Source organism: Pleurodeles waltl, chromosome 4_2, assembly GCF_031143425.1.
Source record: "Pleurodeles waltl isolate 20211129_DDA chromosome 4_2, aPleWal1.hap1.20221129, whole genome shotgun sequence".
Classification (NCBI taxonomy): domain Eukaryota; kingdom Metazoa; phylum Chordata; class Amphibia; order Caudata; family Salamandridae; genus Pleurodeles; species Pleurodeles waltl.
In genome coordinates this window covers 820,913,857-820,926,850 of record NC_090443.1, presented here as the reverse complement: position 1 = coordinate 820,926,850, position 12,994 = coordinate 820,913,857, and the positions used below count along the sequence as shown (strand labels likewise).

General features: G+C 49.5%; 1 protein-coding gene across 1 annotated transcript in view; it reads left to right on the top strand.

Annotated features, from left to right (window-relative positions):
• UBE2U (ubiquitin conjugating enzyme E2 U) overlaps positions 1-12,994 on the top strand; it is a 355,949-nt gene that overhangs the window by 139,300 nt on the left and 203,655 nt on the right. The window lies entirely within an intron of this gene.

Below are 12,994 nucleotides of genomic sequence, written 5' to 3'. Positions count from 1 at the left end.
CTGCCCAGGACAGGCCCGTCAGCACCAGCCCAGCTGCCCAGGAGAGGCCCGCCAGCACCAGCCCACCTGCCCAGGACAGGAACGCCAGCACCAGCCCACCTGCCCAGGACAGGACCGCCAGCACCAGCCCAGCTGCCCAGGACAGGACCGCCAGCACCAGCCCAGCTGCCCAGGACAGGACCGCCAGCACCAGCCCAGCTGCCCAGGACAGGCCCGTCAGCACCAGCCCACCTGCCCAGGACTGGACCGCCAGCACCAGCCCACCTGCCCAGGACTGGACCGCCAGCACCAGCCCACCTGCCCAGGACAGGACCGCCAGCACCAGCCCACCTGCCCAGGACAGGACCGCCAGCACAGGCACAGCTGCCCAGGACGCCACCGCCAGCACAGGCCCAGCTGCCCAGGAGGCCACCGCCAGCACAAGCCACGCTGGGCCATAAAGGACCGCCAGCAAAAGCCCCGCTGGGCCATGAAGGACCGCCAGCACAAGTCCCGCTGGGCCATGAAGGACCGCAAGCACAAGCCCCGCTGGGCCATGAAGGACCGCCAGCAAAAGCCCCGCTGGGCCATGAAGGACCAGCAGCAGCTGAGTCCCTGCAGTGGAGACCGCCGCCTCAAGCACCGCTGCACAGGGCACCGCCGCCTCAAGCACCGCTGCACAGGGCACCGAAGTCTTAAGCACCGCTGCACAGGGCACCGAAGTCTTAAGCACCGCTGAACAGGGCACTGCCGTCTCAAGCACCGCTACACAGGGCACCGCCGTCTCAACAGGGCACCGTCATCTCAAGCACCGCTGCACAGGGCACCGCCGTCTCAAGCACCGCTGAACAGGGCACCGCTGGCCCATGAGCGGCAAGGGCACAGACGCAACTGAGTCCGTCACGGGGTGAATGATGCACTCTGGACACAAAGCCCCCTCCAGAACCAGTGGAGACTGTCATCCACTACCTCTGTCCTTAGCAAGATGAAGCACTCTGGGCACAAAGCCCCCTCCAGAATCAGTAGAGTATCACATCCACTACTTCTGTCCTTAGCAGGATGAAGCACTCTGGGCACAGAGCCCCCTCCAGAACCAGTGGATATTGCCATCCACTACCTCTGTCCTTAGCAGGATGAAGCACTCTGGGCACAAAGCCCCCTCCAGAACCAGTGGAATATCACATCCACTACCTCTGTCCTTAGCAGGATGAAGCACTCTGGGCACAAAGCTCCCCCCCCCTCCCCCCAGAACCAGTGGATATTGCCATCCACTACCTCTGTCCTTAGCAGGATGAAGCACTCTGGGCACAAAGCCCCCTCCAAAACCAGTGGAGTATCACATCCACTACCTCTGTCCTTAGCAGGATGAAGCACTCTGGGCACAAAGCCCCCCCCCCCCCCCCCCCCCCCCAGAACCAGTGGAGTATCACATCCACTACCTCTATCCTTAGCAGGATGAAGCACTCTGGGCACAGAGCCCCCTCCAGAACCAGTGGATATTGCCATCCACTACCTCTGTCCTTAGCAGGATGAAGCGCTCTGGGCACAAAGCCCCCTCCAAAACCAGTGGAGTATCACATCCACTACCCTCTGTCCTTAGCAGGATGAAGCACTCTGGGCACAGAGCCCCCTCCAGAACCAGTGGATATTGCCATCCACTACCTCTGTCCTTAGCAGGATGAAGCACTCTGGGCACAAAGCCCCCTCCAAAACCAGTGGAGTATCACATCCACTACCTCTGTCCTTAGCAGGATGAAGCACTCTGGGCACAAAGCCCCCTCCAGAACCAGTGGAGAAAGTCATCCACTACCTCTGTCCTTAGCAGGAGGAAGCACTCTGGGCACAAAGCCCCCTCCAGAACCAGTGGTGAAAGGCATCCACTACCTCTGTCCTTAGCAGGATGAAGCACTCTGGGCACAGAGCCCCCTCCAGAACCAGTGGATATTGCCATCCACTACCTCTGTCCTTAGCAGGATGAAGCACTCTGGGCACAAAGCCCCCTCCAGAACCAGTGGAGAAAGTCATCCACTACCTCTGTCCTTAGCAGGATGAAGCACTCTGGGCACAAAGCCCCCTCCAGAACCAGTGGAGAAAGGCATCCACTACCACTGTCCTTTGCAGGATGAAGCACTCTCGGCACCATGCCCCATCCAGAACCAGTGGAGACTGTCATCCACTTGAGAGACTGTGGCTTTGCACTCCCCAGGATTGAACAGTTGGCAAACCACCCACTGTAAAGACTTGAGAGGCTGTGGCTTTGCACTCCCCAGGATTGAACAGTGGGCAAACCACCCACAGTAGAGACTTGAGAGACTGTGGCTTTGCACTCTCCAGGATTGAACAGTGGGCAACCCACCCACTGTAGAGACTTGAGAGACTGTGGCTTTGCACTCCCCAGGATTGAACAGTGGGCAAACCACCCACTGTAGAGACTTGAGAGACTGTGGCTTTGCACTCCCCAGGATGGAACAGTGGGCATGTGGCCCCCTCGTGGATTTGCCGTTGTGCACTCAACCGGCTGAGGTGCCCCTCTTTTCCCTCCCCCTGAGGTGCCTGTTTAGTTGCTCTCTGATGCCCCTGCAGTGTTCTCTCCGTCATGGTCGGGGATCTTGTGTGGGCCTCGCCCATACCGTGTGGTGCCAGTGTTCCACGGACTTTATTAGAGCACTACCTGGACTACTATGCTTGGTATATATTTTGTACATGGTGTATATATATATTTCTGCCTACTTGCTTTTAATATATTACAATGGTTACACTCATTTTCTATTGTCTTTGCATTCTTCCGGAGGGTTTGGGGGGCGTAACTGTGATGTATTGATATGCATTAGTGTGTGTGTTGTAGTGTGTGAGGGTGAGGGTGGGGGTGTTGCGGGTGTATGTCCCTGTTTTTTCCCTCCCCCCTCCCCTGTGTCATAGGTGCAGTACTCACTGTGGTCTTCGCCGCCGGCGTTCGTGCTCCTGGTAGAGGAGCAGGAAGACTATTGCAGGTAGAATTTGGAGTTCCGGATCCATGGCGTCCTCGTTCCTCGTGGGGTGTGTAGAGGTGAGCGCTTTTCCTTCGGTATTCCTGTTTCTGCCGTGTTTTTATCCGCTGTGAATCCGCCCCGGAAAAGGTGGCGGATTGGCCTGTTGTGATACTGTGGGCGGTACATTGTCCTCCGCCTGTCTGTTGGCGGTGACCGCCAAGCTGTTTGTTTGTACCGCTGTGGTGGTCGGAGTGTTAAAGTGGCTGTCTTTGTTGGCGGTTTCCGCCACGGTCGTAATAGCTAATTGTTTTCCGCCGGCCTGTTGCTGGGGTCTTACCGCCGCTTCTTCACTGTCTGCCAGGGTTGTAATGACCACCATAATATTTTGTAAAATAATTAACATTGTTTAACACTTTCAAAGCAGTGAGGGAGAGAGTGTGTGCGTTTTTGTCTGTTTCTGTAAAAATTTCTTGTGAAATCCAAGAGTCACCTCACCATACCCGGCTGAAAGCATTTGTACCCAACTATTCTCCAGAAAATGCATTAGGGGTCTGTAACACCCCAAACGCCCCCTCTGAAGCTACAACTCTGATAAATGGTTTTACTACTCTGTAATTCTCCACCAAGTGTGTATAGAATTACACAGTTGTAGAGGGTGGGGAATATGTGGTGCAGAGTGTGGTTTGCCTTGCAAATTATAAACACCCACAAAAGTAGGACCTTGTAGACATTCACACAATCTGTAACATTTTCCCATCTTGCAAATGGGTGGTGTTTTACTTCAAGAAAGGGGTGAAGTAAGTGAGGTTCCACGTTGGGAAATGGACTGGATCAACCACATACTAAAGAGTAATTAGTGGAGTCGGTTTCTCTAGCAAGAAAAATGTATTCCCCACAAATTAAAAAATACAATAAGAAAAAATCTTCACCTGCGTATCATGCTGGATTTTCCCAACGCATGTAAAATTACTAATTGAGAGAAATGGGGCCTGGTGAATACGTCAACCCATTCCGGCATTTTGGAATGCAGTTGTTTTTGGACGACTCGCAACTGGACGATACTGAATGTTAGACGTAACACTGGTTGAGACAAGCTGATTGCAGTGGGAATTAGGATGAAATTAGGATGAAAGATTGAGCGATTGTAGCATCAAGACATTGTTGCCTTTGAATGATTAAAGCGTAATTGATACATCGGATCACAAACCTGAGGGTTAACTGCTAAAGACATCATTAATTATTGTAAGTATAATGCGTAATTCCAGTTCTGGAGCTAGATGTATTTTTTTAACAGTTGCAAACTCTACTATGAATCAGAGTTTGCGACCACAAAAAAAAAATACTTTTTATTTGAATTAATCCCATTTTCAGAGTTGATAAGGATTTGCTGACTCCTAAAATGGTATTGCAACTGGACACCAATTTAGTATTGGGGACTGGCATGTTTGGGCATCCCTTCCAAATACGAGTCTGTACCATAGGTATCAATAGTTTGCAACCATTATTCCAGTCACAAGCTATTGAAAATTTACTGACCCTCCCACTCTAAAAAAACGTTTCTCTGGGAGTAGACAGTGGTCCAAGGGACCAGTGCCAACTCCCAGAGACGCTCTTGAAATTGAAATCACTTTAAAAAAGCAGCTGTTTCCTTTAAGGGAATTGTTTTTTTGTTTTTTTTGTTTTTTTTTGTATCTTTATTTAAGTGCAGTCACAGGTATGGAGGTCTTCAGGCCATCATCCCTGTGATTGTGTCCAATTAGAGTGGGTTGCAATATGCAGCTTGTCTACCTAATGAATATTAATTGGGTCAAATTGCATCCCACTCAGATTTGGAATTTTATAAACCAACCTATAACTACATTGGTCAGTTTCCAAAATTCAGTACTGGTCGCAAATTGAACGCTTTTTTTGCAACCAGTGTAATGAATGATGCATCTGGCACCTAGTGTTAAATGTAGCACTTATAGTTATATTTTTCTGGCAGCATCCCTCATCTTAACCTTCTGTACACCCCTCATATGCTAATCTCAGAATACATATCACAAGGGGGCAGGTCTAAATCGCCCATTGGATCATGCCTGAATATTCTCCTACGGTTTCTATAAATAGGAAGTTGTGAACACCAGTTAAGCATTCTCACTATAATTGTCAACCGTTCCATCCTATTTTATATTTTCACCATACTTGTCAACCTTTCCATCCTATTTTATAATTCTTTGAAACTGTATTATACACTATGAACCCATTCTTCATTGACTCATACCCCCTCTTTTTTGTTTGTAGTATACAGCTACCCTGATTCCTTGTGAAGCCCAAAGCCACTATACAAAATTAGTGTTAAATAAATAGACACAAATGAATGTGTAATACCACTTTTGTAGTTAAACTTACCACTTGTAGATAGATGCAACTTATAATCAGTAGAGTAACATCTGTGGCCCCCTGGAAGCCTCCTTCTGGTTTTCTACGTTATCTTATTTTAATTGTTCTCCCTTTCTTCTTTAAACAGAAGACATTTTCTTTTTTAATAATTTAAAGCGTTGATTGACGGTGACTTTAATATGTGTGATAAATCTATTGTGCTATTTCAGAGTGCGAAAACTTCTTCCACCTACTGGAATAAGCATTATCTGGTGGCCGAAACTACCAAGAGGGAGTCTGGACACAAGTACCTTAACTCTGCAGCTGGAGTGCAATAGTACTTATACCAGTGATAAATGTCAATACCTGCCAATGATACTGCCCAGTGACCTCTGACAGCCGTCTACTTTTGCCTTGCAGATTGAGCTGTATACTGGACCTTCCTGTTCGTTTATGAAATTGAATGGATTAGACTGTAAAACGCGACAGCTGGTTGTTACTAGCATCTGCTATTTCATATTTAATTTGCTATTTTTCCATTTTATTACTTTCCTCTTCATTCTTCCCTGTGGCCTTGTGTATTTTGGTATGGTGTGTGTTGGAAACAGCCCTTTTTGCAAGGTTATCCCCAAAACTTTGCTTCCGACCTCAGGACTCTGGGCACTTAACCACAGGCTGACCAGTGCTAAAGTGCAAAGAGCTCTCTGTCTAAGCGGTATTGGTGATTTGTTTATCCATGATTGGCATAATTGATTTACTAGTAAGTCCCTAGTATAGTGCGGCATGTGTGCCCAGGGCCTGTAAATCAAATGCTGCTGGTGGGCCTGCAGCACTGATTGTACCACCCATATGAGTAGCCCTGTAAACATGTCTCAGACCTTCCACTGCAATGTCTGTGTGGGCAGTTCTAAACAGCCATTTGGACCTGGCAAGTGCACTCACCTGCCAGGACCAAACCTTCCCTTTTACTAATGTGAGTCACCCCTAAGGTAGGCCCAAGGCAGCCCCCTGGGCAGGGTGCAGTGTATTTAAAAGGTAGGACATTTACTGGTGTGTTTTACATGTCATGATAGTGAAATACTGCTAAATTTATTTTTCACTATTGCAAGGACCATCTCTCCCGTAGGGTAACATGGGGATTGCCTTGAAATATCTTTTAAGTGTAGTTTCTAATTGGGAGCAGGTAGAGATTTTAAGTTTAGAATCTCTAAACTCACAATTTAAAAATAAATCTTTGGTGAAGTGTTTTTTAAATAGTAAGTTTGAAAATGTCACTTTTGGAAAGTAGGCATTTTGTTGCTTAACCATTCTGGGCCTCTGCCTGTCTGTGGAATAAACGTCTGGGTCAGGGTGACAATTGGGCTGTTTGTGAATTCACTCTAGACAGTGACACAAAGGGAGCTGAGGTGTGCCCTGCATATCCTGATGGGTTTTCCAGAGCTAGAGTGCTGGGGGTAGCTGACACTTGCACCTTAATAGGGCTGTGCCTATCCTTACACAAAGCAGTCTCCAACCCCCTGGAGTGTATCTCAGGCCAGGGCAGAAAAGGCAGGGTCTTGTGCACTACAAAGACTTTTCTTTGAAGTTTGCCTACTTCAAAGCCAGAATTGGGTATAAGTACTGGACCCATGCCCCACAAAGTTAGAGTCCTTTTGGATGAGGACATTCTGTTAGGAAGAAGAGCTAGAGGAGGGACTGCTACTCTGCCTGTTGCTTTTCTGTGCTGGCCGGCTGCTTGCTGCTTCTGTCCTGGGACTGAAAGGACTAGTCTTTGCTTTCTACATCCTGCTTTCAAGGGTTTTCCAAAGGCCTGGACTGAGCTTGCCTCCTGTTAAGAAGTCTCAGAAACATCAAAGACTTCATCTGCCAAAGCCTGGGCTCTCTTGCTGAGAGTCCTGACTCGCCTTGTGGTGCCAAATCCAGCTCCTGGGACCTTGGGAGTGAGTTCTGGTGTAGCCAAGAGGAAACAAGCACATCGACTCCAGAGCGACTTCGGAACCAATGCCGCTGTCCAACTCCACGCAGCCGTCTGCACCGGAGCCGTGGTCCCTGCTGAGAGCAACGACTGCCGTCACTGATGCCGCATGCACTAAGCCGCAGCAGCTCCTTCGAAGTCCCACCACAGTGTGAATCCCTAGCGCTGTGTCACTGACATCTGTGATACCCAACTTGGACTCTGCCACAGCCCCTGTGGCCCCATGGTGTGATTGCGACACCGCTAGGTCGACGCCCTGCGTCTTGACCTGCTGGATTCATCGACCCCGCTGGATCGTAAGAAACCGACGCCTTGCCACCGATGCCACATCACCTGCCCTGCAACCATAAGAAACCGACCCCTTACCTGCCCTGCGTAGCAGTAAGCAACCAACACCTCACCACCCCTGTAGCAGTAAGAAACCGACGGCACACTGGGTCCAGTGACGCCTCACCTCCCCGACTTCGTGCAACGTCTTTGTTTCCTTGTTTTCCAAGGTATTGTACCGGGGGTCCATGTGAGTCCATGACCGGCCCACACTCCCTTGCGAATGGTGTTGGACTGTTGGGAATGACTCCATCAAGACATTGTGATAGCCCCAGTTGAAGCTATTGTGTTTCTAAGCGCTTTACTAAGATTTATTCTTAGAAAATTCTTATCTTTGCTTGTGTATGTTGGATGTTTGTCGTTTTGGTCTTGTTTTATTCAGATAAATATTGGCTATTTCTCTAAATGGGTTTGGAGTATTTTTGTGTTGTTTTCACTGTGCTACTGTGTGTATGTACCATTACTTCACACATTGTCGCTGAGATAAGCCTGACTGCTCGTGCCAAGCTACCAAGGGGGTGAGCAGGGGTTATCTTAGCTGTGTGACTCCCTTACCCTGACTAGAGTGATGGTCCCTACTTGGACAGAGTTCAAACCACTGCCACACAGAGACCCCATTTCTAACAGTATGGAATTGAAAAATGTACAGCCTTACGTTGTTTTGAACCAAAGGCACAAAGGTGGTCATTAAAACCCTGGCGGTCGGTGTTAAAGCGGCGGTAAGAGCGGCAACAGGCTGGAGGTAAAATTTTTGCAATTACGACCGTGGCGGAAACCGCCAACAAAGACAGCCACTTTAACACTCCGACCACCACAGCGGTACAAACAAACAGCGGGGCGGTCACTGCCAACAGACAGGCGGAGGACAAAGTACCGTCCACAGTATCACAACAGGCCAATCCGCCACCTTTTCCGGGGCGGATTCACAGCGGATAAAAACACAGCAGAAACAGGATTCCGAAGGGAAAACGCTCACCTCTACACACCCCACGAGGAACTCGGACACCATGGACCCGGAACTCCAAATTCTCCCTGCGATAGTCTTCCTGCTCCTCTACCAGGAGCACGAACGCCGGCGGCGAAGACCACAGTGAGTACTGTACCTACGACACAGGGGAGGGGGGAGGGAAAAAACAGGGACACACACATGCAACACGCAACAACCCCACCCCCACCCCCACCCTCACCCACTACAACACACACACACTAATCCATATTGATACATCACAGTTACACCCCTCGAACCCCCAGAAGAATGCAATGACAATATAAAATGAGTGTAGCCATTGTAATATAGTCTCCACTGGTTCTGGAGGGGGCATTGTGCCCAGAGTGCTTCATCCTGCCAAGGACAGAGGTAGTGGATGGATCTCTCCACTGGTTCTGGAGGGGGCATTGTGCACAGAGTGCATCATCCTGCTAAGGACACAGGTAGTGGATGGATCTCTCCACTGGTTCTGGAGGGGGCATTGTGCCCAGAGTGCTTCATCCTGCTAAGGACAGATGTAGTGGATGGATCTCTCCACTGGTACTGGAGGGGGCTTGGTACCCAGAGTGCTTCATTCTGCCCGTGACGGACTCAGTTGCGTCAGTGCCCTTGACGCTCATGGGCCAGCGGTGCTTGAGATGGCGGTGCCCTGTTCAGCGGTGCTTGAGACGGCGGTGCCCTGTTCAGCGATGCTTGAGACAGCGGTGCCCTGTTCAGCGGTGCTTGAGACGGCGGTGCCCTGTTCAGCGGTGCTTGAGACGGCGGTGCTCTGTTCAGCGATGCTTGAGACGGCGGTGCCCTGTTCAGCGGTGCTTGAGACGGCGGTGCCCTTTTCAGCTGTGCTTGGAGCGGCGGGCTCCTTTGCTGGCGGTCCTTCATGGCCCAGCGGGGCTTGTGCTGGCGGTCCTCTCTGTCCCAGCGGGGCTTGTGCTGGCGGTCGTTCATGGCCCAGCGGGGCTTGTGCTGGCGGTACTCTCTGTCCCAGCGGGAATGACTGCTGTGGCCTCCTGGGCAGCAGGGCTGGTGGCGGTGGCCTCCTAGGCAGCTGGGCTGGTGCTGGTGGTGGCCTCCTGGGCAGCTGGGCTGGTGCTGGAGGTGGCCTCCTGGGCAGCGGGGATGATGGGGGGTCTTCTCCACCGTGCTGCTCTTCCCAGACTTGCTGAGTTTCTTGTGCCCCTTCCCCACCTTGGAAGGTGTCGAAGCTGACTCCACACTCCCACAAAGCCGGGGAACCCAAATCAGCTGGCAGAGGGAGCCTCTTTCGGGACAATCAGTCCTCCTGGCGTTGCGTCCAACCCAGAAGAGAGTTCCCTGTGCCAGCTGATTTGGGTTCCCCGGCTTTGTGTACGGCGGAGGGATGCAGACGCTCTTTTCGGTGAAGCTTTTCAATTTATTAAGTATATTGTGTGTGCGTGCGTAATATGCACTTAGTCTTGCAGTCATTTTCATGCTATTGAGCATTGAAGTATATTGTGTGTGCGTGTATTATATGCACTGACTCTTGCAGTTATTCACAGAGTGCTTATATTCTCACCATTATTCTCATGTTATTCTCTTGATATATATATGTATATATATATATTAGTGTGGTTAGTTTTGCCATATGAGAACTTGCCCCTTAAAATAAACTTGATTATTTTACCCACTAAGGTGTCTGAGAGTGATTGCTTTACATTGTGCCTTAAAATATCCTGAAGTGCATAGTTTTGATATTCTGAAGAGTAAAGCAACACAAATTGGCGTAGTCGGCAGGATTATAGGACATTGCCTTCCAGTGCCTTTTCGCTCCAACATATTTTGCGGAGCCATCCGTGAACCACACATGTTTTTTGTCATCCGCAGACAAGTCTGCGAACGGCTGGCCCCACCCTACTGGGGATTCACACACTGAAGGTACATCGTGCAACATTTCGGAATTCTCCACTGGAGCCTGCGCTACCTGCTCATGCAAAACGGCAGTTCCTTTTGGACCCGCTCGTGCCCTGTCCTGGACATACCATTTCCATTTTATAATGCTGGCTTCCTGCGCATGCCCAATTCTATGAGTTTTAGGGGAACTCATCACCCACTGCATGATGGGAATTTCAGGCCTTAAAATCACATTGTGTCCCAGTGTAATTTGCTCAGTATCAACCAGGGCCCAATAGCAGGCCAGCAGCTGCTTCTCAAAGGGAGTATATCGCTCTCCTGCCTTGGGTAACTTCTTTGTCCAAAATCCCAGGGGCACCCTCTTTCTTCCTTGTTTTTGCCATAAACTCCAATTAGCATACTGCCCCTGGACTGTCACATTCAACTCAATGTCTCCCTCTCGAATCGGCCACAAATCCAAAGCATGCTGAATGGCGTCTTTCGCCAATTCAAACGCGCGCTGCTCCTGCTCTCCCCATTCAAACGTATTCTTCTTTCGTGTAACTTTGTACAATGGGGCCAAAATCTGAGACAAATGGGGTATATGCTGTCTCCAATACCCGAATAGTCCAATAAAACTCTGGTCTTCCTTCCGATTTCGCGGCACTGCAAATTCCTTAATCTTTTGTTTCACTTTTGGCAACACTTCTCTGTGTCCCTGATTCCACTGAATGCCCAAATATTTCACGCTCTGAGACGGTCCCTGCACTTTCTCGGGGTTAATCTCCCACCCTTTATTCTGCAAATGTTCCACCACCCTGTCTAGCTGAATCTGCACCTGTTCTTGTGTCTCTCCCTGCATCATCACGTCATCTATATAGTGAGAAATTTGCACTCCGGGAACCACTGGTACTTCATCCAAATGCTCTGCCACCAGCCGGTGGCAGATAGTGGGGCTATGTAAATACCCCATGGGCAATCTACAGAAGGTGTACTGATGCCCCGCCCACTGGAATGCCAGCTGAGGCTGGCTCTCAGTAGCTTTTGGTATCGTAAAGAACGCATTGGCAATGTCAATGGTGGCATACCAAGTCCCACTGTGTTTCTGTATGTTCTCAATCAAGGTAATGGTGTCTGGGACCGCTGCAGTCAAAGGAGGTGTATGTTTATTCAATTGGCGATAATCAATGCAAATCCTCCAACTGTTATCACTTTTACGAACAGGCCAGAGGGAATTATTCCACGCAGTGGTGATGGGAACTATTACCCCGGCCTCCAGTAAGTCATGTATAGTTTGGCTAATCTCCTCATGTCCTCCCGGTATTCTGTACTGTTTCATTTGAATCACCTTAGTAGCTTGGGGAAGTGTTACCGGAGGAATCTTCAACAGCCCCACCCTTGCGGTGGCTATTGATATAAATCTTTTGGAACCAAATTGATAACATCCATCTTCCAAATGTAAGGTCATCCCTTTCAAAATGTCAATTCCAATAATGTACTCGGGAATGGGCACAATCAAGACAGTGTATTCTCTCTTTGGCAGTGCCCCTATTTTCATGGAAACCACTATCTGCACTGCCGGGGTTTCTTTTCCGCCCAATTCCGTAATGGTGAAGTACTGTCCCCTGAATTTTCTTGGGTTGCCATGAATCAAAGTGGCCTCCGCTCCGGTGTCAACGAGGGCTCGTACTTTTTGAACATTTCCACGTTTCCAATAAATTTCTACTTTGACATGAGGTCTGTTATCTTTGCGAGCCCATCCCTGCACCGGAGTTTGACCTGTTTCCTAATCTATTTTCACTCTGCGCACATCAGAGTCTGCCCAAGTCAGATCTGGATACAGAGTGCTTATATTCTCACCATTATTCTCATGTTATTCTCTTGATATATATATGTATATATATATTAGTGTGGTTAGTTTTGCCATATGAGAACTTGCCCCTTAAAATAAACTTGATTATTTTACCCACTAAGGTGTCTGAGAGTGATTGCTTTACATTGTGCCTTAAAATATCCTGAAGTGCATAGTTTTGATATTCTGAAGAGTAAAGCAACACATTCTGATGATGCTAATGCACACAAGAACAGGAAGACCACAAAAGGGGAGGGGACGACAGAAGAAAGACATGTTGAGTGCATGCATTACCGCTACCGTTGGCGGACACGACAGACCAACAAGCCCCCTGCACTACGCCGCGCTCTTGGGCTCCACTGTTCAATTCCTGGGAAATGGCTTGATAGGCTATGGATGACATCTGCACACATGGATGAAACAGGGGCATGACTAGGTGTAGTTGGCACTCTACAGAGGTGCGATGGGGTGTCACATGTCCTGCCTTACGGAGGGACCTTGCCTATGGAACTCGCCCTGGCCTAGGGAAACCCACAGCCCACCTCCCCCACCCAGACCCCTCCACTGCGTGCAAAATCAGCGGAATGAGAGTGTACTCACCCCCTTGTGGCTGCTGTGATGCTCTCAAGCGCCCATCCAACTACGGGTACGCCACGCCAGGATCCTGAACATCAGGGGGGTCATGGTGCGACGGG